The 15,693-nt window shown below is 39.0% G+C and overlaps 1 long non-coding RNA gene across 2 annotated transcripts in view; it reads left to right on the top strand.

Annotated features, from left to right (window-relative positions):
- The window catches only part of LOC132342135 (uncharacterized), a 67,903-nt gene that overhangs the window by 10,912 nt on the left and 41,298 nt on the right, over positions 1–15,693 (top strand). Inside the window, exon 2 of one of the 2 annotated variants that reach the window (XR_009492157.1) lies at positions 10,274–10,572. The exons of the other annotated variant lie outside the window; for it this stretch is intronic. This is a non-coding gene — a long non-coding RNA (uncharacterized lncRNA). Of the gene's footprint in view, positions 1–10,273; positions 10,573–15,693 lie in introns of those variants that run through there. 2 annotated transcript variants of the gene reach the window in all.

Below are 15,693 nucleotides of genomic sequence, written 5' to 3' on the forward strand. Positions count from 1 at the left end.
CTTCTTTTTTCTTAACAAAAACATATGCCACTAATTTAGGCAGAGGAGTCAACTCGAAGTTGCAAAATATCTAGGAAGGACAAAAGGTCTGGTTTTGGGCCCAGAATAAATGAAATTTTGAATTTTTGTTCCCTTCTGAATGTAGGCAGACAGAGCAGACCAGCAGCTATAGAAATAAATGACTGCTCTATAAGATTGGTCAAACCATATCTTATTTTATAGAAGTAGTTTGGAGAGACCTGTAATGTTTATATACGGGAATTGGGTTACTTGGCAAAGCCAATACCGCAGGAGCAAGGAAACAAACACTTGACAAGGGGGATGTTAACCTCCCTTTTGAGCCTTCTGAAGCCTTCAGTGGCATGCTAACAGTCAAAGGGACGGATAAATCCGTAGTTCTGTTATTAAGAACCATTTACTCCTCAAGATAATGATTTCCCGCTGTCCTTTTTTTTTTTTTTTTTTACCCATCCATACTTTTAAGCAAATCAATACCATCTTTTTCCTCCATAAGAAGAAGGGGAAAAAAAAAGTGTTTGTTTGAAGTACCAAACCACAACATAGAGGTAATAAGATAGGAAAGTGATGTAAAAGTTTAAGTGGGCAGGCTTGCAAGGATGTAGCTGAAAATAAAAGATAATTGAGATGCAGTTCTTCTTACAGTGTTGCCTTTTATTTAGTGAAATAAGAGGTTCCTCCTCTACTCCCCTCCCCACAAATGCTTTGAAACTGTCAGGAAAATAAGGTAATTAGTTTTCAGGAAGCATTTAACAGGAGGCTTCCTGTGTGCTGTTTTGGATCTGTCAGAAATTCTCTGTTCCTTATTAATTCCTAAATCCTCAAGCGTCTCCCGGGGGCTGAGGAATCCAGGCATTTCCTTCATTAGATTTTCTATACGGAGATAAGTACCCTCTCCTTCTTGTGAACCATACAGTAAAAGTGATTGTTTACAACTCTCTCTCTCTCTTTAATATGGATCGCCTATGTTTTATAAGTCTGGAATTTTAATCTTTATCTTTGCTGAGAATAACTACCTTGTAAGACAGTCTATATGCCCACACCATGTTAATTAAAACACCTTTGCTCCATCAGAGCTCTGATCCCCATGTCTTTCTTTTTCTCTATCAGGCTATTTCTTTGGAGCACAGAAGCCCTCTGAATTCACTTTTCTGCCCAGGCTTCTAAGACCCTCTTGAGAAGGCGCTGTGTGCCTTCACCGCATCGAGAGGGAGCCTGAGGCCTCCATGAACTGAGCGAGCCCCGTGCCAGGGGCTTTCTTGGCTTTCTGCGTAAACCAAGGAATATCAGCCTCTTTCTCTCCTTTACTTTCTTATCGTCGACTCTGGACCACCAGGGTCTGGTCCGTTAAAGGACCTCAACAATTAGTAAAGCCTATCGTCTTACCTTCTCTTTCCTCCTCCTCCATTTTTTCTTTTTTCTTTTTCTCTTCCACTAATATTCCCTGCCTCTACATCTCTCCTAAATCTACCAGTGCCCTACTAATAGAGGAAGAAAGGACTTTAGGTTCTTTGATCCCTTTTTTCATCTTAGGTACTGTATTCCTCTGACCTTTATTTTGTGCTTTGAACATTCAGGTGGATTTTTCTAGAGAGATCCCAGCCACGATTGAGATATTTGAAGTAGGGAGACTTGTTGCTGCTGCCACCAAGTCGCTTCAGTTGTGTCCGACTCTATGCGACCCCATAGACAGCAGCCCACAAGGCTACCGCATTCCTGGGATTCTCCAGGAAAGAACACTGGAGTGGGTTGCCATTTCCTTCTCCAATGCGTAAAAGTGAAAAGTGAAAGTGAAGTCGTTCAGTCGTGTCCGACTCTTGGCGATCCCATGGACTGCAGTGCACCAGGCTCCTCAGTCCATGGGATTCTCCAGGCAAGAGTACTGGAGTGGGGTGCCATTGCCTTCTCCGGGGAAGCTAAATAGTAAAGTGCACGTTCTTTGTTTGTATAGTACAGTGTTGTGAGCGTGTCATCACTGGGCAAAGAGAGGGGGTTTTAAACTCACTGTAAGTCCTCTGTTGCCCACTTGACAGGCAAAACATCTCTCTCCCCGACTTAAATTTCATAAGTGTTAGTAAAACTGTGAGATTTCATACTGAAAACTTATTCTGAGCATGTTAGTTTGTTGATGTTAGACTGCTGTTGACTTTTATTTTCTTCAGGAGACATGTGCTAGGAAACAGTTCTTACTGCATCTTTACCTTCTTTCACAGGGAAGAGCAGTGTTGGCCTCAAGCATTTTTTAACCTCTAAATCTCTAGAATTAGAGACATTTAAAGCTGCAGCTGCCCACAAAAAGAGCAGTAGTGCAAATGAAAAGCAAAACTTTGAAATATGTATGAGAGGAATTGTTCAGTATAGATTTGGGAGAAGAAGGGTTGCAGCGTCTTAAGGAAAGAAGTGAAGGTTTTTAATAATGGCATTTCCAGAAGGTTAGGAATGAATGTTTGAAGAGTACCAGCTCCTCTTTGAGTAGAAATTAGTTTTAACTGACTGTTGCATCAGAAATGATGAATCTGTCTTTGAGTTACAATTTGTTACGCTGAGAACTAGCAACAGTTTTGGGGGATCCAAGGAATTCGCTGTGAATGAAGTTTAAGAAAAAACAACTAGGCTGCTGCTGCTCCTGCTAAGTCACTTCAGTCATGTCTGACTCTGTGCAACCCCATGGACTGCAGCCTACCAGGTTCCTCCATCCACGGGATCTTCCAGGCAAGGGTACTGGAGTGGGGTGCCATTGCCTTCTCCAAACAACTAGGCTAGTAGGCCTAAAAAAAAAAATCCTGGTCCTCAAAGTTTATCTCATTAAACTAATTTTATAGTTAAAACATGCAACCATGCTAAAGGGGAAAAAAAATCAGGAGCTTGATATTAGAGCATTTCCTGAACACATTTTAATGGAACAGGGAAACGAGGCTGGAATTTCAACCTGTTTTGTTTTTTTTTTTTTAAAGTCCAGACTCTGGCCATCTTTTAGGACTTCCCTGGTGGCTCAGATGGTTAAGTGTCTGCCTACAATGTGGGAGACCTGGGTTCAATCCCTGGGTTGGGAAGATCCCCTGGAGAAAGAAATGGCAACCCACTCCAGTACTATTGCCTGGAAAATCCCATGGACAGAGAGGCCTGGTAGGCTACAGTCCATGGGGTCACAAAGAGTCGGAAACGACTGAGAGACTCCACTTCACTTCTGGCCATCTTTTAACTTTCCGGTTTTAGTTTTAAAAGATCTTCTGCTTCTGCTGTCTCTAGAATTAAAAGTATATATAAGTTGTAAGATGGACTGGATTTTGATGCCTACTATTCATTTTAGTTTTGAACTTTATTTGTTTTTCCTGTATTTTTTTAAGCCCCATCACTCAGCACACTGGAAGATTAGATTGTCTTTTGTAATCAGTAGATGACTAGACGGACTTTAAAAATGAGATAATGTAGCAAAGTGATACCTAGAGATTTGTAAGAATCTAGGCCCTATGAATTAAATATGCTGCTGCTAAATCGCTTCAGTCATTTCCAACTCTGTGCGAGCTCCTCCGCCCATGGGATTTTCCAGGCAAGAGTACTGGAGTGGGTTGCCATTGCCTTCTCCGATGAATTAAATATGGAGCAGAGATCAGCCCTGGGATTTCTTTGGAAGGAATGATGCTAAAGCTGAAATTCCAGTACTTTGGCCACCTCATGTGAAGAATTAAATCATTGGAAAAGACTCTGATGCTGTGAGAGATTGGGGGCAGGAGGAGAAGGGGATGACAGAGGATGAGATGGCTGGATGGCATCACTGACTTGATGGACATGAGTCTGGGTGAACTCCGGGAGTTGGTGATGGACAGGGAGGCCTGGTGTGCTGCGATTCATGGGGTCGCAAAGAGTCGGACACGACTTAGCGACTGAACTGAACTGATGCTTTAGCAACCAGAAAACAGTATCCTGAGAATGAATTTATTTTTTAAACACGATATGGAAAACAAAAGGCCAAAACCCACATGAGTTTTAGGAAAAGGAATCTAGCACTTTGAGCAGTGATATGCTCTCAGTGTGTACTTTGCTCTCTTACAAGATGATGATTTCCTTGAGAGAAGAAGCTTCAGAGGTAGTGAGTGCTAATCCTTATAATGCAGTCTTGGAAAACTCTGAAAGAAGACAAAAGAATATCCTCCGGTTCCCATTGTAGCCAGTGTGTTTGAGGCAACCTTTAATTTGTGAATTGGAAACGCAAAATGCTATGTATATGTATAGTGTGTCCAGATAAGTAAATCTAAGCTGAGAAAGATGAAAGGAATCACTTTCTGTACAGAAAGTGTGAATTGGAATAGAATTGCTAGTATCTTTTGTTGCAGGGCCTTGCTGACAAGCCCCCAGGGCCCACTTTTGTCATTGTCTCTTCTGGGATTCTGCCGGCTTTCTTTCCTCTTCACAGTTGCCATCTCTTGCTTTTCCCACCTGAGTTCTTTGGGTCTGGCTTTGTAGCCAGCCTCTGAAGACAGTCTTCCAAGATTGCATGCCCTTTATTGCTGCTCTTCAGGACAAATACTCAACTTATTTTCGGGGCTTTTACTTTTTAACATCAAAAGGGAACTGGTAAATTGGGGAATATCAGATTCCTGATGTTACACATTGATAAAAATTAAACAGAACTGGACATGGAACAACAGACTGGTTCCAAATAGGAAAAGGAATACGTCAAAGCTGTATATTGTCACCCTGCTTATTTAATTTATATGCAGAGTACATCATGAGAAACGCTGGGCTGGAGGAAGCACAAGCTGAAATTAAGATTGCCAGGAGAAATATCAATAACCTCAGATATGCAGATGACACCACCTTTATGGCAGAAAGTGAAGAAGAATTAAAGAGCCTCTTGATGAACGTGCAAGAGGAGAGTGAAAAAGTTGGCTTAAAGCTCAACATGCAGAAAACGAAGATCATGGCATCTGGTCCCATCACTTCATGGGAAATAGATGGGGAAACAGTATCAGACTTTATTTTGGGGGGCTCCAGAATCATTGCAGATGGTGATTTTAGCCATGAAATGAAAAGACGCTTACTCCTTGGAAGAAAATTTATGACCAACCTAGATACTATATTAAAAACCAGAGATATTACTTTGCCAACGAAGGTCCGTCTATTCAAGGCTATGGTTTTTCCTGTGGTCATGTATGGATGTGAGAGTTGGGCTGTGAAGAAAGCTGAGCACTGAAGAATTGATGCTTTTGAACTGTGGTGTTGGAGAAGAGTCTTCAGAGTCCATTGGACTGCAAGGAGATCCAACCAGTCCATCCTAAAGGAGGTCAGTCCTGGGTGTTCATTGGAAAGACTGATGTTGAAGCTGAAACTCCAATACTTTGGCTACCTCATGCGAAGAATTGACTCTGGAAAAGACCCTGATTCTGGGAGGGATTGGGGTCAGGAGGAGAAGGGGATGACAGAGGATGAGGTGGCTGGATGGCATCACCAACTCAATGGATATGAGTTTGGGTAAACTCTTGGAGTTGGTGATGGACAGGGAGTCCTGGCTTGCTGTGATTTACGGGGTTGCAAAGAGTTGGACATGACTGAGCGACTGAACTGAACTTTTTATCATCAAAAGAGAACTGGTAAATTGGGGAATATCAGATTTCTGATGTTACACATTGATAAAAATTAAAATGTAGGGTTAAATGTATCTAGTCCTTTTTGTTTTCTGATGAAATAGTCATCAGGTCACTTAATTGGAAATTAGTTTTCCACATATATTGCTCTGTAAAGAAGTGAATGTCTTCGCTCAGGGTTAGGGCATGAAAAACTGTTGCCAGACCCCTCACTTTTTACTGGTCCTTGATGCCTGAGACTGTTCCCTCCAGTTAATCCACCAATTCGCTTTATTCAACTGAGATTCTGCAGATTGCTGTGGTAAAAGATATAATATCAAAAAGAATGGAAAAAATCTTTTAACCTTTATGTGATCAGTTGCTGTATTTGGTCAGTATTTCCTGGTTTCCTCAATCTTCTGTGTCCTCTCTGAAACTTACAGCTTCTTCGAGGATGGTTCTCTTAGGAAAAAGGACTGTTGCTATGCATACTCACGTGATCCTGATTAGAAGCATTCATTTCATTATGTTATTGAAAAGCAACTTAGAATATATATCAAAAGTTTTTTTTTTTTTTAATGTGCATAATATTTGGTTCAGCTGAGAGGTGATCTGATTTTTTTCAGTATTCAAAACCAATTTTTGACCCATTCTAAATTTATCATCATTTTTTTTTTTTTGCTTTTCTTGCTACCTGTAGTAGGGTATTTTTGTGTCCCTTGGCTTGTTATTTAATCAACAGCCAGTAAATCATTGATTCAAGTAGTAGTATTGTCAGCACACATTCATAGATTTAGCACTTAATGTTCCCATACATAAATAACATGCGACAGACTTTAAAATAACATTGCAGCATTTATAATACTTTACTACTTTTTTGTTTTGTTTTTGTTTTTTGACCACGCTTTGCAGCTTGTGGGACCTTAATTCCCTGACCAGTGATGAAATGCGAGCTCCCTGACATAGAAGTGTGGAGTCCTAATCACTGGATTGCCAGGGAAGTCCCTATAATATTGTATTTTTAAACAGTTCAGGTAATTTTATTCTGTTCCGTGTATGTATATTTTTGACAGAAGTGGGAGACTATATGCTGTTTTGTAAACCATTTAAAATTTTATTTTTCAGTTTTTGTATTGTTACTGTCTTTTGAAGTCAGTATATACAGATCCTGCTCATCATTTTTAGTTAGTGTATTATATGTTGGTTGTACCTTAGTTTAACCAATTCCTTATTGGCAGACTTTCAGATTGTCTCTGGGTTTTTGTACTAACATTTCAGTTATACATCATGTGTACTTGTGTTTACTTTCTTAGCATAAATTGTAGAATAGGTCTGCTGAATCAAATTATATACATTTTAAGGGCTTTTGATGTCCATAGCTATTTTTTTTTTTTTGAAATACCAACTAGTTTGCTTTTCCTCCAGTAGTATTTGAAAATGGAGAATTTCCTGGCGGTCTAGTGGTTAGACACTCCACTACTCTGGCCCGGGTTCAGTCCTTGTTTGGGGAACTAAGATTCTGCAAGCCGTGTGGGACAGCCAAAAAAAAAAAAACCAAAAGAAAGTACTTCCAAGTGTTGGAATGTTGAATATATTCCTTTTTCTGCACCCTCTCCTATACTGTGTTCTGTTATTCTTACTTTGCTCATCTGATTGGCAAAAATGTTAAATATCATGTTTGTATGTTTTTATTAGTAAAGTTGAGTATCTTTTCATATGTTTGTTGGCCATTTGTAAATTTATGTCCTTTTTCGATTTTTCTATTAAGGTAGTATTCTTTATCTGCTTTTTAAAAAATTCATTGTATATATTACTTTTGCTAAGCACATAATTATGTGCAAATATCCTGTACTGTTTTAAGTTATTCTATTTTAGGATAGCATTTCTCAAAATATGACTTATAGATCACTTGTAACAGTACAGAGATAATTGTTAGAATGCATGTATATCATTCATTTTCCAGAGGTTCGGATTTCTTAGACCCGTGGGGTTTCTATGAATCTACTGCACATTAAAATTAGGGAACCTCTAATTTGGAAGAAATATGAATTCCTTAATATTTTTAGTGTTCCTATTTTTCTTCTTGTCTCATGGCATTCTACTGTTTTTTCTTATTTATCTTAATAATCATAAACTACAGTCTTAATGTATTAAGGTTTTATCCTATCCCAGCCTAACAATAATTTTACAAAAATGTTTGGATATATGGAAATTTGAATGTTAAAGTACATAAAGGAAAGCACTTTTGTAAGTCTGTGAGAAGTATTGTTTGTAAATGAGGCAAAAGGAATAACTGAGGGAAAACCAAGTAAAATAGAGTAGACAGAAGTATAAGGGGGTTTCTCACCTAGTTTAAAAAACTCAATATTACTTTGTTTCTTCCTCAAGTTTTGTGTGGTCATCTTCTTTGAACCGTCAATTTAGAACCCATACAGCTTGAATAATAGTCTAAATGAAAAATTTGAAATTCTCATTGTTATACACATATTCAGTAGGAAGCAATGTTCCCTTTAATTTTTTTCTAAGTTGCAAGCAGATGAACATGCTGCATAAGGAGCAAACTACAAACATGGAACTTCTATGGATGTTTGATACTGTAGCCAAATAAAGCGTTCAGGGCTTATTTGACACATTTAATGATATGCATAATTGTTACCATGCTGCATGATAATTAAGCTTAAATATACATGACTGTGTTTAATATCTCTTTTCCATAGCCAGACATCACATTTCTGGGCCCAGCTTGAAGGAGGAAAAAATATGGCAGGCCAAGAAGCTTTAACAAATATTTCTGGTTTAGAGATTTCCGTATTAGAGAGATGAAACGTTTGGGGCAGAGGTTGCTTGTAACTTTGGTGTCTCTAATTCCTAAGGTTGTAGACTTTACTTTTCTCTTCTTCTACTCAAGACCATATGCTTGGGGGAGAAATTGGGAAGATTCAGCCATGGCTTGACTTTCTCCAAATAGTTTTTTCTGCCCAGTAATGAAAGCCTGGGATGCAGAGGGCCCTGTCATTGGTAGTGCGCAAAGGACAGTTTCTTTCTCTGCTTTAGCCAAGACGGTTCAAGTTCTCTGTCACAGGCCCTAATATCTATTTGAGTTGTCCTGTTAACCTGGGTCTCTGAGAATTTCTGAACCTGACTTTCTCATGTTTTCCCAGCTGAGGTTGTGTACTTCAAACAGAAATATTTGACATCTGTGAAGCAAAAATAAAGTAAAAGCAGACTTAACATCATTACAAAACCAAATGGAAGTATGATAGTTTTAGAATACGCTTTTTTCCTACCAATCCTGCCTTCCACTCTTACCTACCCTTCCAGCCCCAAAAGAGATGCATATTTTTGTCCCTAGAAAAAAAAGTGAATGTGAAAGTTGCATCCAACTCTCTGCGACCCCACGGACCGTAGCCTGCCAGGCTCCTCTGTCCATGGCATTCTCCAGGCAAGAATACTGGAGTGGGTTGCCATTTCCTCCTCCAGGGAATCTTCCCAACCCAGGGATCGAACCCAGGTCTCTAGCATTGCAGGCGGATTCTTTACCGTCTGAGCCCCCAGGGAAGCCCCCAGGAAAGGCAGTGTCAAATCCAACTCTGAAACTTGGTAGAAACTCTTCACTGGAAATCATTCATATTCCATGCTGTAACTTTCTAGAGTTGACTCTTCTCTGCAGCCTGACTCTGTATAATGAAGCATTTGTTGGTCAAACGTTTTCTGTACTGAATTTTTGCACTATCTAAAAGGATGAAGCATTGTTGGGAAAATGTCCTGATACTACTTTTAGAATCTTCTGTTTGCCAGTTCAGTATTGGTTGATAGAAGTAAGTCTTTGTATCTGCTGTCATTCAGTAATAAAACTACCTAAAGTTTGATGTTGCTTTACCTTTTATAGAGTGCATTATTTTATAATTCACTCATACATCTTTGATAGGGAGGTGCAATTTTTAGAAAGGAAAATTCTGAGCTCAGAGAAGTTAAGTGATTCACATAGTTGGAAAGAGGCTTCAATCCATATCTTTTGATTTCTTTATAGTTTACACCTTTCACAGATACCATCTGCTGAATCATGTAATGATTAAAACATATATAATAACATTTAAATAACTTGTTATTAAGTGTGGCAGATATTTAAATAAAATTTAGGACAACAGCATGCAAGTTTTTCAAAATGGATCAATTATGTCTTGTGACAAATGAAAAACTACCACTGTAGATGGGAAATTAAACTATATGTTATATAAACAACTGAGGGAAGAAATAGTGCTTTCCTTTAAATGCTGTTTATGGATTCTCTTGTATATCTATAGCAAGAATGAGAAGGTAGAGAAACTGTCGTATTTTTTCTGAAATATCCATGTATTTTCTCTGTAAGGCAGTCAAAGTTTGTGATTTTTGTTGTTGTTAGCCACACACCTGGCACTTGGAATTTTAGTTCTCCACCAGGGAGTGCACTGGAGCTCATCAGTGGATGTGTGCAGTTTTAATCACTGGACCACCAGAAAGTCCCAAAGGCAGTATGTTAAAATTTCTCTTTCTAGTACCTGATTGTTAGTTTGTAGAAGCACAACTGATTTTTGTATACTGATTTTGTATCCTGCAACTTTACTGAGCTAATCAAAGTTTTAATATCAAGCTTGCAATATTTTAAGAGGAAATTGCTAATTTCACCCAATTTTTTTTCAATTATTTTTCAGATACTTCAGTCAAAGGAAGAAATAGCTCTTCTCCTAAGATGGAACCTGTTGTTTGGGAATGTGGTTGATCAACTTGACACGTTGGCCACATGGTACCCGATGTAAGAAAATGAAAAGAAGAGGCAAGATGATGTCATTTTCCCATATTGTGAAACCAAAAACAAATGCCTTTTGTGAGACCAAGCTAACAAACCTCTGACGGTGCAGAGTAATTCTGTTTGAAGAACTTAACAGTAAGATAGAAGAAGTACTTTCAAGCTGAGACCTGTAGGTGTACAAAGATCTAAAATACATATTGAGTAGGCCTGATCATCTGAATCCCATTCAATCGAGAAAGCGTGGCTATGAGTTGGATCATCTTTTAACTGTGGCCCTTGACTATGTTTGTGGGCCAAACCGGTGGGCACAGTTTATTTTCTTTGAGCCTATTACCTTGAGGGTGTGCCAGGATTTGCCTTATAACACTGCCTTCATGCCCAATCTTCTGAATCACTATGACCAACAGATGGTAGTTTTAGCAATGGAGGTAAGACTTCATCTATTATTTGGCATATCGTAGAAAATTATTCTTGTATTGCCCTTTTAATCAGTCTAATGAATGTGTTTGATAAACACCAGGAACAACTAACATGTTATTTTTAACTGCATCTTGTACATTAAAAAGTTATGTATTTAGGCTCAGACTCTGATAAATTGAAGATTTCATGTTTGGGGGATGTTACTTATCTTAGTTTTCAGATATTATTCTTTTATGAAGAACTTTGAAACATTGGAACTGGGGAAGTAATAGCTTTTCAGAAGTTTAAATTGTCCAAGTTATGGTTACATCTTTTCTGTTATTTGATAATAAGACTTTAAAGAGCAGACTATAATAATAATATTCATAATTCACTTAGTAAATATTGAAGGTAACATGATTTTGAAAATGGGTGCTTTGGTTCAACCTTGAGGCTGGTGGGTTTACAGTATTTTACATTCTCTTAAATACTTAAGATGGTATCCTGGTCTTACTATCTTTACATCAATTTAAGAACAGTAACTCCCAAGCAGTGATAGAGGTTTTGTTGTGTGAATTATCTGTTCTTGACCTCTCAATACGTCATGAAAATCTGTTGCCTTAACTTGAATTTTTCTAATGATAATTCTTTAGGCACTTTTTATTTATTTATTTATTTATTTTATTATTATTATTTTTTACTTTACAATATTGTATTGGTTTTGCCATACATCAACATGCATCCATCACGGGTATACACGTGTTCCCCATCCTGAATCCCCCTCCCACCTCCCTCCCCATACCATCCCTCTGGGTCATCCCAGTGCACCAGCCCCAAGCTTCCTGTATCCCGCATCGAACCCGGACTGGCGATTCGTTTCTTATATGATATTATACATGTTTTAATGCCATTTTCCCAAATCATCCCCCCTCCCTCTCCCACAGAGTCCAAAAAACTGTTCTATACATCTGTGTCTCTTTTGCTGTCTCGCATACAGGGTTGTTGTTACCATCTTTAGGCACTTTTTAATTATTTTACTTTAGAAGCTATGACAAATTAATGGATACAGTTAATAATAGGTTTAAATAATTTTGTATGTGTTTTGACAGTGGTTTTAGAATTGTGGACAAAGATATGTTTACCAGATAGGAATTAGGGGGCAGTAAACTGTGACAACAAGAGGTAAAAGCTTTGGAATTGTATAAACTGCAGCAGCAGCTACCACTTTCTACCTGTATTACTTTGGTCAAGTTACTTGGATTTTCTTACCATTGTCACTTTGCTTGTAAAATAGAGTTAACACTTTGGAAGATACAAAATGAAGTGTTCATACAAAATGAAGCATTTATAAAGTATTTGGCACAGTACTTTTGGAGTAAGTTCTGTTAAAGTGATAGCTTTTACCGTTTTCTCATATTCTAAGATTAATGTAGCTACATAGTACATAGAATTTAAAGTTGTTGTTGTTGTTGTTTTAATTTTAGTCTTTAAGTCTTTGTTACAGTGCTTTCAGCAAATCGAATACTACTTGTTTTAGAATCTTCATTTTATTGTAAAATTCAAAGATTTAATACTTCCAAGTAAACTAGCCTAAATCTGGGAAATTTTGTAGAAAGATGATTATTCATAGATTTTGAAACGTAGAGGGCAAATTGTATAGTCCAAATACTTGAAAATATTGTAGAGGTTGAATAAAATATTTCTGCTCTTCCACTGACTACACACAGTCTAACTGGTAAGGAGAGATTTGGTATAGACTGTTAGAGTGGGTATATGAAAATGGGTATTGGTTTAATATAGGAATTTGGTTCCTTGCATGGTAGTCCCTGTTGGGTGTTAAAACTACCCAGTTCTCTCACCAAAAAAAATGAAGGAGGACTATCTTTGGTTCTGGTATCATTTTAAGTCAGTATAATTCCTTTGGAAAGCAAATAGAGTTGTCAGAAATAAGTCATAAAGATTTATATACTGATTTGGGTTTAACTTTTGCCTCTTTCACGTAGTAGCTTTCAGACTTTGAAATTAAGTCACCTAACATCTCTGTGATCTGGAGAAGGAAACCCACTCCAGTCCTCTTGCCTGGAAAAGCCCATGGACAGAGGAGCCTGGTAGGCTACAGTCCATGGGGTCGCAAAGAGTCAGACACGACTGAGTCACTTCACTTCAACATCTTTGTGAAAATCATTTGTGAAAAGGCACTAATAACAAAAATACTTTGAATGGCTATTAGGATTAAATGAGAGATTTAAGTAGCTAGCACAATGCATGATGCAGAATAGATGGTCCAGAAGTGTTACTTCTATTCCAAATGTCATTTCTAAGTGACCCTAGAGAGAAAGTACTAGAAAGACGATGTATTTGTTTCATATGAATTTGCATCTCTCATTGTGGGCTCCTGGGGCTTTCATAATGGTGGCATGGTGAGCTGTCTCTGTCCTCTCTTCAAACATGCCCATATAGGCTAGACATTTTGCTGGCAGTGAGACTGCATCTTTTTGAATTTCACTCCTTCTAGGGAGAGCACCTAGATGTGTAAGAGAAAGCTCTGGTGATATGAAGTGATGTCGGGGATAGTTGGCTTGGTTGTCATATCAGGCCAGTGATGCCACTGACAGAGTCTCCTGACAGTCGGAGAGTGTAAAGTTTCTGTAATAGCAAAGGATATGGAAATTCAGCAATCAACAGAGCACACTTGCAAATAGAAGTAAGGATTCTTAGATCCTTACAAGGACTTGTCTGCTGATGACACCCTCCTGTCTCTGATCCAGGAACTTTGGATCAGCTTGCCAGCTTTTAGTGGGAGCAAATAATTGGAGCAGGTAACCCCAGCACATTCTTGAGTGTTCTTTGTGGGACTGGGTGAGTTGAAAGACATTTCCTAGGTAAAGCATCTTTCAGCAGACCCAGGCTTCAAGCCTGCCTTGGGTTCATTCCTGTACTGATGTTTGGTGAAATCAAAATGAGTGCTTCGAATGAAATAATATATGGTATTGAGCTAAGGATGCCAGGAGAGAAATTGCAGAATTTGGGTTATTTCAAATTGGCTTCTTATTGTTCACAATCAACAAGTTGGGTGTTCTTTCATTGGGTAGAGAGAATTCCTCCTCAATACTTCGATTGAAATTGGAACATGTTCAAATAAATGGGGTGAATGTCCATTTATTAAATTGGAGAAAAGATCCTTGTTAGTATGTTAGTATGTTTATTTCTCTTTACAAAACGTGCATTTATACACAAACACACACGTTAAATTTTTCTTAAGTTCTTAACTTGATGTCTGTCTTTTCCCTGAGTATTGTGGCTTTTGATAGAAACAAGATTGCTCATTCCTGAGTTTGGCACACTGTTTTGAACTGTCTCAGTGGCCAAGTACACGGTACAGTACAGTTGTCTCCAATGTACAATTCACATTGTACAGGAGACAGGAATCAAGACCATCCCCAAGAAAAAGAAATGCAAAAAAGCAAAATGGCTGTCTGAGGAGGCCTTACAAATAGCTGTGAAAAGACGGGAAGGAAAAGCAAAGGAGTAAAGGAAAGATATCCCCATTTGAATGCAGAGTTCCAAACAATAGCAAAGAGAGATAAGAAAGCCTTCCTCAGCGATCAGTGCAAAGAGATAGAGGAAAACAATAGAATGGGAAAGACTAGAGATCTCTTCAAGAAAATTAGAGATACCAAGGGAACATTTCATGCAAAGATGGGCTCAATAAAGGACAGAAATAGTAGGGACCTAACAGAAGCAGAGGATACTAAGAGGTGGCAAGAATACACAGAACTGTCCAAAAAAGATCTTCATGACCCAGGTACTCACGATCGTGTGATCACTCACCTAGAGCCAGGCATCCTGGAATGTCAAGTCAAGTGGGCCTTAGGAAGCATCACTACGAACAAAGCTAGTGGAGGGGATGGAATTCCAGTTGAGCTATTTCAAATCCTAAAAGATGACGCTGTGAAAGTGCGGCACTCGATATGCCAGCAAATATGGAACACTCAGCAGTGGCCACAGGACCAGAAAAGGTCAGTTTTCATTCCAATCCCAAAGAAAGACAAAGGCAAAGGATGCTCAAACTACCACACAATTCCACTCATCTCACGCTCCAGTTCAGTTCAGTTCAGTCGCTCAGTCGCATCCGACTCTTTGCAACCCCATGAATCGCAGCACGCCAGGCCTCCCTGTCCATCACCAACTCCCGGAGTTCACTCAGACTCATGTTCATCGAGTCGGTGATGCCATCCAGCCATCTCATCCTCTGTCGTCCCCTTCCCCTCCAGCCCCCAATCCCTCCCAGCATCAGAGTCTTTTCCAATGAGTCAACTCTTCGCATGAGGTGGCCAAAATATTGGAGTTTCAGCTTCAGCATCAGTCCCTCCATTGAACACCCGGGACTGATCTCCTTTAGGATGGGCTGGTTGCATCTCCTTGCAGTCCAAGGGACTCTCAAGAGTCTTCTCCAACACCACAGTTCAAAAGCATCAATTCTTCAGCACTCAGCTTTCTTCACAGTCCAACTCTCACATCCATACATGACCACTGGGAAAACCATAGCCTTGACTAGACGGACCTTTGTTGGCAAAGTAGTATCTCTGCTTTTCAATATGCTATCTAGGTTAGTCATAACTTTCCTTCCAAGGAGTAAGCGTTTCTTAATTTCATGGCTGCAATCACCATCTGCAGTGATTTTGGAGCCCAGAAAAATAAAGTCTGACACTGTTTCCACCATGTCCCCATCTCTCTGCCATGAAGTGATGGGACCGGATGCCATGATCTTCGTTTTCTGAATGTTGAGCTTTAAGCCAACTTTTTCACTCTCCTCTTTTACTTTCATCAAGAGGCTTTTTAGTTCTTCTTCACTTTCCTGCCATAAGGGTGGTGTCATCTGCGTATCTGAGGTTATTGATATTTCTCCCGGCAGTCTTGATT

Source organism: Bos taurus, chromosome 21, assembly GCF_002263795.3.
Source record: "Bos taurus isolate L1 Dominette 01449 registration number 42190680 breed Hereford chromosome 21, ARS-UCD2.0, whole genome shotgun sequence".
Lineage (NCBI taxonomy): Eukaryota > Metazoa > Chordata > Mammalia > Artiodactyla > Bovidae > Bos > Bos taurus.